The following is a 13,518-nucleotide window of genomic DNA, read 5'->3' as shown; positions in this document are numbered from 1 at the left end:
ACTCACAAATCACACTGTTGCCAATCCTTTAGAATCTAAAATCTAAAGGTTTATTCATAAAAAGATGAGAGCTAGAATTGGTTAAATGGAATCAATTACATACAGTAATGGAAAAGTTCTTGGTTCAGGCTTGCAGCAGTGATAGAATAAACTGCAGGTTCAAGTCAAGTCTCTGGAGTACATCCACAGCTGGGATGGGTCTTTCAGTCCTTGGTTCAAAGCTTCAGTGTAGCAAAGTCCCTCCAAAGGTAAGAAGCAGGACTGAAGACAAGATGGAGGAGCTGCAGCAGCTTTTTATAGTCTCTTGCCATGTGGTCTTTCTTTCTTTGTTCCAAAGACAAGCTGTCCATCACATGGCCTGGAAAAACCTCAGAGTTCTGACCATAGGCATGTCCCTGCATACCTTGCTGAGTCCCAAGGCGTGACCTTCTCTCAATGGGTCAGTTGTATATCTGATGGTCCTTAATGGGCCATCAAGCAAGCTAGGCAGAGCTGAAACCAACTTGTCTGGGGTGTCACCCAGAAGCATAGCATAAGTTTGAAATATAGACAGTATAGTATATAGCCAATATTCATAACTTCAACCACAAAAAATGATACATATATAGACAGCATAATCATAACCAGCAAACCATAACCTTGTCTTAGGCACCTCATTTGACCCCCTTTATATAAGATTTGGTGCCACTATAGGACCTTGGTTGCAACAATGTTCTGTACGGTCCCAGTTCAAATCAAGTCAATAACATCACAGGAAGTAACATCACTTCCGAGCAAGCAATCCCAGAGATTCTGAAGCTAAGCTTCTTTCATAATCACCTACATTTATCTTCCAGGACCTCTTTCCTATCCCTTTCTACCAACACAATCTCCTTCCCAGTGCTTTTCTACTGTCTCATATGCTCCGCCACATTTGCATTTGTTAGGAAAGTCAATGAACTTTTCTTATGGTCAACACATACGCAGCTATTGATATAGTGAATAATCAAATCCTGCATCACTGCAATCTGTCTGCATCTCACAACTCTAACCCCTTCTTGTGGAGTAGGCTCTTTGATACATGGAGGAATGATCAAACTCCTCTACCATGACTTGAAGATGGGTTCCAATTATATGAGTTTGTCCTTCCATTCCAGCATGATTCCCTCCTATCATAGGGATGGCTTCTTCAACTGGAAGATCAAAGTAATCAGCTTTGAGCAGGGTCCTCTCTTCAGTATCCTAAGATTTTTTCCTATAAATATTTTTTTCTCTCTCTCTCTCTGCTTCATTAGTTCAACACCTGTAGCCTCAAGATGCTTTTCTTGGTCTCCAAGTGAGTTGATATCACTGAATGCATACATGTGCCACTTGGCCATATGGCAAATAGTTGTGACTTCTACACGCTTTGCAGTCAGATAGGTCAGGCCCTTACCATGGATATTCATTAAATCTTTTGCTCTATACTTGTTCTTTGCATTATAGTAGCACCTAAATGTTCTCAATCAAAATTGGATCCCCATTGTGTTAGGTAGTAGAGACATGCAGTAAAAGACCATACCTGCCCCAAAGGACTTCTAATCTAAACAGACAAGACTAAGGATATGTCTCCACTTTGAGCTGGGGGCATGATTCCCAGATCAAAGACACATACTTGCACTAGCTGTCATCAAGCTAGCACACTGAAAATAGAGTGTAGCCGTGGCAGGGCAAGCAGCAGGAAGTGCTAGCCACCTCGAATACATGCCCATCAGGGATGTTAAGTATGTACTCAGCACAGGTAGCTCTCCCTGCTACTTGTGCTTCTGTGGCTTCATTCTGTTTTTAGCATGCCAGCTTGATGACAGGTTGCACAGTTATGTATCCTCAAGCTGGTAATCAGACCCTCAGCTGTAAGTGTAGACATACCCAAAAAGGGAGGGAAGGTAAATAGAGGTACAGTGACTTGCCCAATATCACATGCTGGGTCAGTGGCAAAACAAGAACTAGAACCAATATCTCTCAAGTTCCACTCCAGTGCGCTATCTACTGGCCCACACTGCCTCTTCAATGTGCATTGTAAACTGACACCATTAACTGGGGGCCTAGACTGCATTAAGTGTTATCTTTATGTTCAAGCTGAAATTAAGCTTTTAGTGCTTTACATAGTTTAACAGATCTTTACTTATTCCACTCAACTAATTAAACTCCCTACTCCTTCAATGCTGAACTCCTACTCAGTCCAGACTCCCTTGTGTCTATTCTATCAGAGCCTATCACTCTGTCAGGGGCTTCTGCTTCTCAGCTCAAGAACTGCAATCCCCAGTCGTACCTCTAATCTATACGCACATCAGTGCCCCAGTTAAAATTCCTAGTGTCAAGAAATTAGTAATTATTTTCAACATTAAAATTCATTTTTTAAAAAAACTCAAGCATATGTATAAGTGAGGTGGATTTGGTAGCTTATTTGAAAAATAAGCATTAATAAGGCAAGACTATCTAGTTCAAAAATGGTTTTGTTTTAAAAAAACTCAGTGAATAAAACACAATCAATAATATTTTTTTAAAAAATATCCAGAAGGGCAAATTAAATTGACTTAAGGGGCTATTTGAGTAAAAGCATACTTTACTTTGAATATTTTATAATATAATATATAAATCATTGCAGAAAAACCTGTATTGTAAGTTAACTCAGGGGATAGGAGAAAGGTTGAAGCTTAGATAAGTAATGTATGAGAAAGGAAATCTTCTTTACCTTGAGGAAAGGAACCATGGTATGATGATACAGATTTTTCCGAGAACAGATTTATTAGTGCCTTCAAGCAAAAATTTGCTAAGGATCCTGTTCATTAAAGAAAATAAAATGGACTCCTGTTGTTGATTCAAGCTGTTTCTACAATTTGCATCCCAATGTGTTTGTCCTAGTTAGGGGCTTACCCAGCTGTCCAAAGACAAGAGGGATTCCTTAATATACTTTGCCCTACTGAAATAACAGACTGAGGTGCTCTGAGGTTTCCACCAATCTTGAAAAAGGAAAACAAAATTATTCTGCTCTGCTAACATTTTTCTAGGGTTTGTCATTGACCAAAGGCAATTTTTGTAAATAAACAAACTTGCATGAAACAGCTAGACATCTTCCAATGATGATGAACATGTAAAATCTGAAGAAATTGGCAGTCTGTTTACAGATCAAAAATGCAAGATTGTACAATTTTTAAGTTTCACTGAAAAAATTGTGTAGGAAACCTCAGGAAGTTTTCCAAACTTTAACCCTAATTACATGTGATGTCAGCTCTCTTTTAACATTATTTATAAATAGTCACACAAAGAGATCCCTAGAGAATTGTAGGGCTCAATCGTGCTCTAATTTACATGAGACTGTACACTGTATGTCACTGCAAAGTTTAGCATATCCCAAGAAACAGAATACTCCTTTAGATTCCATTTAGAGACAGAAACAAAATACAATTCAGACTGGAATATGGTGGAGGACTGGGGGCAGACAAATGAAGATGCTACTAATTCCATGAGTATGAAAACTTTTTCACTAAGAGGGTGGTGAAACACTGGAATGCGTTACCTCGGGAGGTGGTGGAATCCCCTTCCTTAGAAGTTTTTAAGGTCAAGCTTGACAAAGCCCTGGCTGGGATGATTTAGTTGGGGATTGGTCCTGCTCTGGGCAGGGGCTTGGACTAGATGACCTCCAGAGGTCCCTTCCAACTCTGATATTCTATGATTCTAAGTAAATCGCCCTAATGCCCGGCTCTGATAGAACATAAAACTGACAGTAAGAACTGTTATGATAATTGAACCTACAAATTTACCCTAACTGTAAGCTCAATTGTAAAAGTATATTAAAGTTCATAAGATGTTTCAATAACCTATCATAACAAATGAGGAAAAGATGGTCAAGCTATTTTCAGCAATGAATGTTATAAACAGGTGCAATAGAACCAGACAGAGAGGCTAAATTACTCCAAACAAAAAAAGACCATGTTTATATGATACAAGGACTATGTTGAAATCATCCTTGGTAAAAACACAAAATGTGCAACCAGAAATGAATGAACCAAAATTGGTGTCAGATATTAGGCCACACCAGTGGACAAAATCATGAGGGGATGGGTTGTTCCATCCATCGCTCCCTTTTTTGGAATCCTTAAAGAAAGACCGTCATAAATATAAAGGGAAGGGTAACCACCTTTCTGTATACAGAACTATAAAATCCCTCCTGGCCAGAGGCAAAACCCTTTCACCTGTAAAGGATTAAGAAGCTAGGATAACCTCGCTGGCACCTGACCAAAATGACCAATGAGGAGACAAGTTACTTTCAAAGCTGGAGGGGGCAGGAAACAAAGGGTCTGTGTATTTGATGCTTTTGCCAGGACCAGAGCAGGAATGCAGGTCAGAACTCCTATAAAGAACCTTAGAACTTAGTAAGTAATCTAGCTAGATATGCGTTAGATTTCCTTTTGTTAAATGGCTGGTAAAAAGGTTGTGCTGAATGGATTGTATATTCCTGTTTTTGTGTCTTTTTGTAACTTAAGGTTTTGCCTAGAGGGATTCTCTATGTTTTGAATCTGATTACCCTGCAAGGTATTTACCATCCTGATTTTACAGAGGTGATTCTTTTACTTTTTCTTTCATTAAAATTCTTCTTTTAAGAACCTGATTGCTTTTTCATTGTTCTTAAGATCCAAGGGTTTGGGTCTGTGTCCACCTATGCAAATTGGTGAGGATTTTTATCAAGCCTTCCCCAAGAAAGGGAGTGTAGGGCTTGGGGGGAAAGACATTTCCAAGTGGGCTCTTTCCCTGTTCTTTATGTAACACTTTGGTGGTGGCAGCATAAGGTCCAAGGACAAAAGGTAAAAGTTTGTACCTTGGGGAAGTTTTAACCTAAGCTGGTAAGAATAAGCTTAGGGGGGTTTTCGTGCAGGTCCCCACATCTGTACCCTAGAGTTCAGAGTGGGGAAGGAACCTTGACAAAGACTTTGAGGGAATAATACACCATCTTTTCCTGGGACCCCAGGGCTTCATCACCCTGGTTCTGAAAGATGTCCTGACCAGACCAAGTAAAAGAGAGAGGGGCCCAGTTAACATCATGACCCCCTACCAGCTCCAGCTGAGTCCCAGCCACCACTTGGGATTGAGCAGAATTGGACTTTTGCAGCAGCAGAAACAATAGCTACAGCTCATCTCAGCTAACTGCTCTTTTACCAAAAAGGACAGTTATTACCTTCTAACAGACTGACATGGTGGGTGAGGTAATATGTCTTAGTGTACCAAGTTCTGTTGGTCAGAGAGAGAAGCTTTTGAGCCACACGGAGCTCTTCTTCTTCAAGAAGGGAACAAGAAATGTTAAAATGATGGCCTTACTTAACCCTTTACATTTCAAGTGCTTTACCTGTTTTTCTTTCTTTTCTGTATCTTTATTAAAAGGTTAAAAAGGACTTTTAATAGTGTGTTTGCCATGATTCTAAGCAGGCTGAGGTCTCTATATACCAAACTCTGAACCTTATTTAATGTTGTTTAATGTTAGATGGTTACTAGGTTATGGTAACATCTTTAGTGTATTTCATAGAATCATAGAATCATAGAATATCAGGGTTGGAAGGGACCCCAGAAGGTCATCTAGTCCAACCCCCTGCTCAAAGCAGGACCAATTCCCAGTTAAATCATCCCAGCCAGGGCTTTGTCAAGCCTGACCTTAAAAACCTCTAAGGAAGGAGATTCTACCACCTCCCTAGGTAACGCATTCCAGTGTTTCACCACCCTCTTAGTGAAAAAGTTTTTCCTAATATCCAATCTAAACCTCCCCCACTGCAACTTGAGACCATTACTCCTCGTTCTGTCATCTGCTACCATTGAGAACAGTCTAGAGCCATCCTCTTTGGAACCCCCTTTCAGGTAGTTGAAAGCAGCTATCAAATCCCCCCTCATTCTTCTCTTCTGCAGGCTAAACAATCCCAGCTCCCTCAGCCTCTCCTCATAACTCATGTGTTCCAGTCCCCTAATCATTTTTGTTGCCCTTCGCTGGACTCTCTCCAATTTATCCACATCCTTCTTGAAGTGTGGGGCCCAAAACTGGACACAGTACTCCAGATGAGGCCTCACCAATGTCGAATAGAGGGGAACGATCACGTCCCTCGATCTGCTCGCTATGCCCCTACTTATACATCCCAAAATGCCATTGGCCTTCTTGGCAACAAGGGCACACTGCTGACTCATATCCAGCTTCTCGTCCACTGTCACCCCTAGGTCCTTTTCTGCAGAACTGCTGCCTAGCCATTCGGTCCCTAGTCTGTAGCTGTGCATTGGGTTCTTCCGTCCTAAGTGCAGGACCCTGCACTTATCCTTATTGAACCTCATCAGATTCCTTTTGGCCCAATCCTCCAATTTGTCTAGGTCCTTCTGTATCCTATCCCTCCCCTCCAGCGTATCTACCACTCCTCCCAGTTTAGTATCATCCGCAAATTTGCTGAGAGTGCAATCCACACCATCCTCCAGATCATTTATGAAGATATTGAATAAAACCGGCCCCAGGACCGACCCCTGGGGCACTCCACTTGATACCGGCTGCCAACTAGACATGGAGCCATTGATCACTACCCGTTGAGCCCGACAATTTAGCCAGCTTTCTACCCACCTTATAGTGCATTCATCCAGCCCATACTTCCTTAACTTGCTGACAAGAATACTATGGGAGACCGTGTCAAAAGCTTTGCTAAAGTCAAGAAACAATACATCCACTGCTTTCCCTTCATCCACAGAACCAGTAATCTCATCATAAAAGGCGATTAGATTAGTCAGGCATGACCTTCCCTTGGTGAATCCATGCTGGCTGTTCCTGATCACTTTCCTCTCATGCAAGTGCTTCAGGATTGATTCTTTGAGGACCTGCTCCATGATTTTTCCAGGGACTGAGGTGAGGCTGACTGGCCTGTAGTTCCCAGGATCCTCCTTCTTCCCTTTTTTAAAGATTGGCACTACATTAGCCTTTTTCCAGTCATCCGGGACTTCCCCGGTTCGCCACGAGTTTTCAAAGATAATGGCCAGTGGCTCTGCAATCACAGCCGCCAATTCCTTCAGCACTCTCGGATGCAACTCGTCCAGCCCCATGGACTTGTGCACGTCCAGCTTTTCTAAATAGTCCCTAACCGCCTCTATCTCCACAGAGGGCTGGCCATCTCTTCCGCATTTTGTGATGCCCAGCGCAGCAGTCTGGGAGCTGACCTTGTTAGTGAAAACAGAGGCAAAAAAAGCATTGAGTACATTAGCTTTTTCCACATCCTCTGTCACTAGGTTGCCTCCCTCATTCAGTAAGGGGCCCACACATTCCTTGGCTTTCTTCTTGTTGCCAACATACCTGAAGAAGCCCTTCTTGTTACTCTTGACATCTCTGGCTAGCTGCAGCTCCAGGTGCGATTTGGCCCTCCTGATAACATTCCTACATGCCCGAGCAATATTTTTATACTCTTCCCTGGTCATATGTCCAACCTTCCACTTCTTGTAAGCTTCTTTTTTATGTTTAAGATCCGCTAGGATTTCACCATTAAGCCAAGTTGGTCGCCTGCCATATTTACTATTCTTTCGACTCATCGGGATGGTTTGTCCCTGTAACCTCAACAGGGATTCCTTGAAATACAGCCAGCTCTCCTGGACTCCTTTCCCCTTCAAGTTAGTCCCCCAGGGGATCCTGGCCATCCGTTCCCTGAGGGAGTCGAAGTCTGCTTTCCTGAAGTCCAGGGTCCGTATCCTGCTGCTTACCTTTGTTCCCTGCGTCAGGATCCTGAACTCAACCAACTCATGGTCACTGCCTCCCAGATTCCCATCCACTTTTGCTTCCCCCACTAATTCTACCCGGTTTGTGAGCAGCAGGTCAAGAAAAGCACCCCCCCTAGTTGGCTCCTCTAGCACTTGCGCCAGGAAATTGTCCCCTACGCTTTCCAAAAACTTCCTGGATTGTCTATGCACCGCTGTATTGCTCTCCCAGCAGATATCAGGAAAATTAAAGTCACCCATGAGAATCAGGGCATGCGATCTAGTAGCTTCCGTGAGCTGCCGGAAGAAAGCCTCATCCACCTCATCCCCCTGGTCCGGTGGTCTATAGCAGACTCCCACCACTACATCACTCTTGTTGCACACGCTTCTAAACTTAATCCAGAGACACTCAGGTTTTTCTGCAGTTTCGTACCGGAGCTCTGAGCAGTCATACTGCTCCCTTACATACAGTGCTACTCCCCCACCTTTTCTGCCCTGCCTGTCCTTCCTGAACAGTTTATAACCATCCATGACAGTACTCCAGTCATATGAGTTATCCCACCAAGTCTCTGTTATTCCGATCACGTCATAGTTCCTTGACATCACCAGGACCTCCAGTTCTCCCTGCTTGTTTCCAAGGCTTTGTGCATTTGTATATAAGCACTTGAGATAACCTGTTGATCGCCCCTCATTGCCAGTATGAGGCAGGAGCCCTCCCCTCACAGACATTCCTGCCTGTGCTTCCTCCCGGTATCCCGCTTTCCCACTTACCTCAGGGCTTTGGTCTCCTTCCCCCGGTGAACCTAGTTTAAAGCCCTCCTCACTAGGTTAGCCAGCCTGCTGGCAAAGATGCTCTTCCCTCTCTTCGTAAGATGGAGCCCGTCTCTACCCAGCACTCCTCCTTCATGGAACACCATCCCATGGTCAAAGAAACCAAAGCCTTCTCTCCGACACCATCTGCGTAGCCATTCGTTGACTTCCACGATTCGACGCTCCCTACCTAGGCCTTTTCCTTCCACGGGGAGGATGGACGAGAACACCACTTGCGCCTCCAACTCCTTTATTCTTCTTCCTAGAGCCACATAGTCCGCAGTGATCCGCTCAAGGTCATTCTTGGCAGTATCATTGGTGCCCACGTGGAGAAGCAGGAAGGGGTAGCGATCCGAGGGCTTGATGAGTCTCGGCAGTCTCTCCGTCACATCACGAATCTTAGCCCCTGGCAAGCAGCAGACTTCTCGGTTTTCCCGGTCAGGGCGGCAGATAGATGACTCAGTCCCCCGGAGGAGAGAGTCCCCGACCACCACCACCCGCCTTCTCCTCTTGGGGGTGGTGGTCGTGGAACCCCCAACCTCAGGACAGTGCATCTCATGCCTTCCAACCAGCGGAGTCTCCTTCTGCTTTCTCGCCCCAGACATATCATCTGGTCCACTCTCCGCAACGATACCTGTGGAGAGAACATGAAAGCGGTTAGTTACCTGTGTCTGTGTTACTGGAACCCGGACATTCCGCTTACCTCTTCTGGAGGTCACATGTTGCCAAGCTTCTTCACTGGTCTCTTGCCTCCTCTGTGCAACCTGCTCTATATCTGTAGAGCTTTGTGCCCCTAGAAGCCTATCCTGAGTTTCGTCCAGGAAATCCTCAGTTTCCCGTATGCAACGCAGGGTTGTTATCTGTTGCTCCAGACCTTCAATCTTCTCTTCCAATATGGAGACCAGCTTGCACTTTGTACAGACAAAGTCGCTTCTGTCCTGTGGAAGAAAGACAAACATGGCACATCCAGTGCAGGTCACAACAGCTGAACCCCCCCCTTCCATATCACCTTCCTACTATGAGCTTCCTCAGAGCAGTTTGCAAGACGTAAGCCTCACTGGGCTTATTTATTCCATTTAAATTAATAGAACAGAACCTAAGTAGAGTTTGGAACTCTGGCAGCTTGAAAGGCCATTGGATTTATAAACTGAGCAAGTTTGCTTGGGAATTGAACAAACACAGAATGAAAGTAAGTTAAAGGACTTACCGGTACTCCGGAGTCCTGAGCAGGGGGCGTGGCCTCGACCAGAAGAGGCGTGGCCTCAACCAGAACAGACGGGGTAAATCAAGATTTAAAGGCCCCAGGGCTCCGGCTGCAGCTGGGAGCGCCCAGGCCTTTAAATTACCACTGGAGCTACCAGCTGCAGAGGGAGCCCTGGGGCTCAGGTGTGATTTAAAGGGCCCTGGGCTCTGGCCGCCGCTACCGCAGTGGAGCTCCAGGCCCTTTAAATTATCTCTGGAGCCCTGCCGCCACTACCAAGGGGCTCCGGCAGCAGGGCTCGGGTGGTGCTTGAAAGGGCCCAGGGCTCTGGCTGCTTTCTGGGGAAACCAGTCCAGTCTGGCACAGCGTCCTGGCTCTTGCCAGTACACCGGACCGGACCTGCTTACTTTCACCTCTGATGGAATACCACAAGTCTTTTTACAGCATCACATTTCTGACTACAGCCACGCTTTAAGAGAAATTCTTGTTTGCTATTGTTCATATTAGAGACAGAGATGACTGGAGAAGAGTAGTAACCAGATTGCTGAATAGGCCTGACAAGTTCTTAGAAAAGGCATGTACAGTGCTTACCTTTTATTGACTGTTAAACAAAATATCAGAGAATAGAGAAATAGACATGTCATATATGAATCACTGGCAGCAGAATAACCAGTTACTAGCATGATGCTGTGCATAAAACAACAAAGCAAACAGAAATATTAAGCCTCTTCTCACAAGGCTGACATGAATTATTTGCCTATGTTAAGTCACTTTGCTTTGCTGGAGTTTTTTTCAGTGCCCAGTATGTTACAGAAATCCACAACTTGGTAACGAGAGAGAAATAGGTGGAAGAAAATAACCTCTGTCAATAATATCTGACTTACAGGCATAATTATCTTTCTGAAATGTAAAAAGCAAGTGTAGTCAAATGATCTTCCCACATGCTTCACGGTGAAGGCTCAAAACTCAGTCCCTTCCTGGGGCTTTAATAGATTATGTAAATGAACAATAAAACAAGTCTAAGCAAGTCTTCTCCCCAAACTTGAGTCCTCCTAGATTAGCTCCTTCTGAATTTGTTCTGAATCTCCTGTAAAAGGAGAAACCACCCTAGCATCTTGTGTCTGATTTAATACTAATTATGTTCTTTGGCCTAGCCACATACTCTAAAACTAGAGGGTCTGATTTTGATCTTATGTTGGTTTTACAACAGTACAATACCATTAACTTCCATTGAATTACCTCCAATTTACACTGCTAAAAGTGAAATAGGAAACAGGTCAAGAGGTAAAAAGAAAAGGAGTACTTGTGGCACCTTAGCGACTAACCAATTTATTTGAGCATGAGCTTTCGTGAGCTAAATAAATTGGTTAGTCTCTAAGGTGCCACAAGTACTCCTTTTCTTTTTGTGAATACAGACTAACACGGCTGTTACTCTGAAACAGGTCAAGAGGTGTTTTTCTTAAGTTTAGCAAGCTGGAAAAAACCCCAAACCATGGAACAGTATTTTCACTATTGTTAATAACTAACACATATTCGTCCTCTGTAAAAGGATAAGGTGTAATCTAAATGCAACTTTGATCAGCATTATAAATAGTTCAAACGTCTAATTTTTATATATATAAGAAGAGTCTCCCTGGCTGGCTAAACAGCTCTAGAAGAAACGCCAACAAGATTCTTGCAGACATGCCTTTGTTTAGCAATACATAGAGTAAGAATAGTGATGAGCCGTACCAAATCCATAATTTATGGAAAAGATGCAGAGTTTCCAGAATATTTTTTCCTTTCACCTTAGAAAAGGAATATTAATTTTGTCGTTCCTGCAGTGGAAAAACCATTTTTCTACTTTACCAAAGATCTCTTCATGATCAACCTCTAATGTATTATTAATCCAGCCTCACAAGATTCAAATGATTGCATTTTACTAACAATAATTCTCTCTTTGAAATTAGTGGCAGAGACAGATTCTAAAACATATTCAGCCTCTTATTGGATTCAAGCCCTAGAGGAGCAATACCACCCCCTTACCTGCTATGCCAGAAGTAGACATTGGATTTTTTTTTTATACAGTCAAGGCTTACATTTTTAAAAAGGGCTTTCCTTAAATCAGACTCCATTAAGTTTGGGTAATATACCCAGCTTGCTATAGTCACTGCACAGAGACTGATCAAAAATCTTTATTTTTCTAAATTAAAAAAAGCACATTTTCTGAAATGAAGTGAGAGCAACAAGTGTGATGTTGTGGTGAGTGTGTACAATAGACCACCAGACCAGGAGGATGAGGTAGACGAGGCTTTCTTTGGACAACTGAAGTTTCTAGAACACAGGCCCTGGTTGGGGACTTCAATCACCCTGACATCTGCTGGGAGAGCAATACAGCAATGCACAGACAATCCAGGAAGTTTTTGAGGACAAAACAAGGAGTGTTGGGGACAACTTCCTGGTGCAACTACTGGAGGAACCACCCAAGGGGCGTTCTTCTCTTGACCTGCTGCTTACAAACAGGGAAGAATTGGTAGGTGAAGTAGAATTGGGTGGCAACCTGGGCATCAGTGACTATGAGATGGTTGAGTTCAGGATCCTCACAAAAGAAAGAAAGGAGAGTAGCAAAATACAGACCCTGGACTTCAGAAGAGCAGACTTTGACTCCCTTAGGGAACTGATGGGCAGGATCCCCTGGGAAATGAGGGGAAGGGGAAAGGAATCCAGGAAAGCTGGCTGTATTTTAAAGAAGCCTTATTGAGAGCACAGGAACAAACCATCCCAATGTGCAGAAAGAATAGCAAATATGGCACGCAACCAGCTTGGCTTAACAGTGAAATCTTCGGTGATCTTAAACACAAAAAGGAAGCTTACAAGAGAAGGAAATTTGGACAGATGACTAGGGATGAGTATAAAAATATTGCTCGAGCATGCAGAGGTGTAATCAGGAAGGCCAAAACACAACTGGAATTGCAGCTAGCAAGGGATGTGAAGGGTAACAACAAGGGTTGCTACAGCTATGTTAGTAACAAGAAAAAGGTCGGGAAAGTGTGGGACCTTTAATGAATGGGGGAGGCAATCTAGTGACAGATGATGTGAAAAAAGCTGAAGTACTCAATGCTTTTTTTGCTTTGGTCTTCACAGACAAGGTCATCTCCCACACTGCTGTCCTAGGCAACACAGTATGGGGAGGAGGTGAGCAGCCCTCAGTGGTGAAAGAACAGGTTAAGGACTATTTAGGAAAGCTGGACATGCACAAGTCCATGAGTCCAGACCTAATGCATACAAGGGTGCTGAGGGAATTGGCTGATGTGATTGCAGAGCCATTGGCTATTATCTTTGAAAGTTTGTGGTGATCAGGGGAGGTCCCGGATCATTGGAAGAAGGCAAATATAGTGCCCATCTTTTAAAAAGGGAAGAAGGAGAATCCAGGGAACTACAGACCAGTCAACCTCACCTCAGTCCCTGGAAAAATCCTGGAGCAGGTCCTCAAGGAAATCATTTTGAAGCACTTGGAGGAGAGGAAGCTAATCAGAAACAGTCAACATGGATTCACCAAGGGCAAGTCATGCCTGACCAACCTGATTGATTTCTATGATGAGATAACTGGCTCTGTGGGTATGGGGAAAAGTGGTGGACGTGATATACCTTGACTTTAGCAAAGCTTTTGATACAGTCTCCCACAGTATTCTTGCCAGCAAGTTAAAGAAGTATGGATTGGATGAATGGACTATAAGGCGGATAGAAAGCTGGTTAGATCATCAGGCTCAATGGGTAATGATCAGCGGCTTGATGTCTAGTTGGCAGCC

The sequence above is a fragment of the Lepidochelys olivacea genome, assembly GCF_965140295.1.
Source record: "Lepidochelys olivacea isolate rLepOli2 genome assembly, chromosome: 1".
In the NCBI taxonomy this organism is placed as follows: Eukaryota; Metazoa; Chordata; order Testudines; family Cheloniidae; genus Lepidochelys; species Lepidochelys olivacea.
This window is presented reverse-complemented; position numbering follows the sequence as displayed.